Source organism: Sciurus carolinensis, chromosome 5 (genome assembly GCF_902686445.1).
Source record: "Sciurus carolinensis chromosome 5, mSciCar1.2, whole genome shotgun sequence".
NCBI lineage: Eukaryota > Metazoa > Chordata > Mammalia > Rodentia > Sciuridae > Sciurus > Sciurus carolinensis.
This window is the reverse complement of record NC_062217.1, coordinates 54,760,765-54,763,091: the sequence shown is the minus strand read 5'-3', so window position 1 is coordinate 54,763,091 and position 2,327 is coordinate 54,760,765. Positions and strand designations below refer to the sequence as shown.

At 43.2% G+C, this 2,327-nt stretch overlaps 1 pseudogene; it reads left to right on the top strand.

The window, feature by feature from the left end:
* Positions 1-792: 792 nt before the first annotated feature.
* On the top strand, positions 793-1,895 carry LOC124984911 (glyceraldehyde-3-phosphate dehydrogenase-like; annotated as a pseudogene).
* The last annotated feature ends 432 nt before the right edge of the window (positions 1,896-2,327 follow it).

Genomic DNA, 2,327 nt, shown 5'->3' with positions numbered 1-2,327 from the left:
TTCACATTGTACTTTATATTCAGTCACATCTGCTTTCCCTTGGGTCACTGAACTGTCAAAATCTTGCATGCATCAGGGCCTTTGCACATTCTATTTTATCTGTCTGCAAACCTCCTATTCAAACACTTTATCTGACTCGAGTTACCCTTCAGATCACAGTACAGAACACTCAGTATGGGCTTCTGTTACCTTCTTCTTCCAAATTCAGATGGGGCTTTCTCCTTATTTCTTAGAGTATCTTGCTCTTTCCTTTACAGTTTCTGAGTTTATTTTGGGGTCGGGGTTATATATTCAATGTCTGACTCTCCTAAGAGGGCTGAGACTGTGTTGTATTCACCACTTTATATTCAAGCCTAACACAACGTCTGACACATTCTAGATAGTAAATAAAGTCAAAACTCGAACTGCAGTATACACCCTGAAGCTAAACTCCTCTCCTTACTTGTAACACCTTCCTCTACTCTCAATGCTCTAGTCCCTGTTAATATATTTCATGCTTGTATAAATATATCAAAATAGATTCTACTGTCATGTATAACTAAAAAGAACCAGTAAAAAAAAAAAAGAGGCACCTAGACTTTCTACATTTCAGAAATATCTCATTAGAGAACAGCTTTCTGTTCAGTTCATTCTATCTTAAAGGGGTAGTTTTTCATATTTTTATGCTAACATTTCAAGATTAAGAAAAGTCTTATTTTAAAAATGTTATACTTGGGCTCTCTGCTCCTCCCCATTTGACAGACAACTGCTTCTTCTCTACTCGTGCAGTGCCAGCTGTGTCCCTGAGACACGATGGTGAAGGTTGGAGTGAACGGATTTGGTCGTATTGGGCGCCTAGTCACCAGGGCTGCTTTCAACTTGGCAAAGTGGATATTGTTGCCATCAATGACCCCTTCATTGACCTCAACTACATGGTCTACATGTTCCAGTATGATTCTACCCATGGTAAATTCCATGGCACGGTCAAGGCTGAGAATGGGAAACTTGTCATCAATGGAAAGTCCATCTCCTTCTTCCAGAAGAAAGATCCCGCCAACATCAAATGGGGTGATGCTGGTGATGAATATGTTGTGGGGTCCACTAGTGTCTTTACTACCATGGAGAAAGCTGGGGCTCGTTTGAAGGACGGTGCCAAAAGGGTCATCATCTCTGCCCCTTCTGCTGATGCCCCCAAGTTTGTAATGGACGTGAACCATGAGAAGTATGACAACTCTCTCAAGGTCGTCAGCAATGCCTCCTTACCACCAACTGCTTAGCCCCCCTGGCCAAGGTCATCCATGACAACTTTGGCATTGTGGAAGGACTCATGACCACAGTCCATGCCATCACTGCTACTCAAAAGACTGTGGATGGCCCCTCTGGGAAACTGTGGCATGATGACCATGGGGCTGCCCAGAATATCATCCCTGCATCCACTGGAGCTGCCAAGGCTGTAGGCAAGTCATCCCTGAACTGAATGGGAAGCTCATTGGCATGGCTTTCCATGTGCCCACCCCCAGCGGGTCAGTTGTTGATCTGACCTGTCGCCTGGAGAAAGCTGCCAAATACGATGACATCAAGAAGGTGATGAAGCAGGCATCAGGGGGCCCCCTCAAGGGCATCCTGGGCTACACAGACTGAGACTTTCACAGCGACACCCACTCTTCCACCTTCGATGCCGAAGCTGGCATTGCCCTCAACGACCACTTTGTCAAGTTCATTTCCTGGTGTAACAATAAATTTGGCTACAGCAACAGGGTGGTGGACCTTATGGTCCACATGGCCTCCAAGGAGTAAGAGCCCCTGGACCATCTGCCCCAGCAAGAACACAGAGGAAGAGAGAAGCCCTCAGCTGTGGAATCCCTGCCCCTAACTCAGTCCCTCAACACACTGAGAATCTCCCCTCCTCCCAATTTCCATCCCAGACGCTTAGGGAGGCCTACTGTCACATACCATCAATAAAGTTCACTGTACCCCCCAAAAAAAGTTATATTTGATATTTAACTGATAATAATACTGGAATATTTAGAGATTCCATATCTTTTATATCTATATCTATATATATAATTTATAGATGAAATGATATTGTCTAGATATTGCTTTAAATAATTTGGGGAAATGGTGAGGGACACAGGTTTAAATGAAACAAGATATGTTTTGAAGCTGGGTAATTATACGCAGATGTTCATTATACTATTCTCTTCAGTTTTATGTAAGTTCAAGTTTTTTACTAACAAAATGTTTAAGAGGATCTTTTGAAAATACATTTAAGGCTTCCTAGTTTCTATGTGCCAGCTTTCCTTCCCCCAGACCCACCCTTGGTATGATTCTTACAGTACTGAACTTAG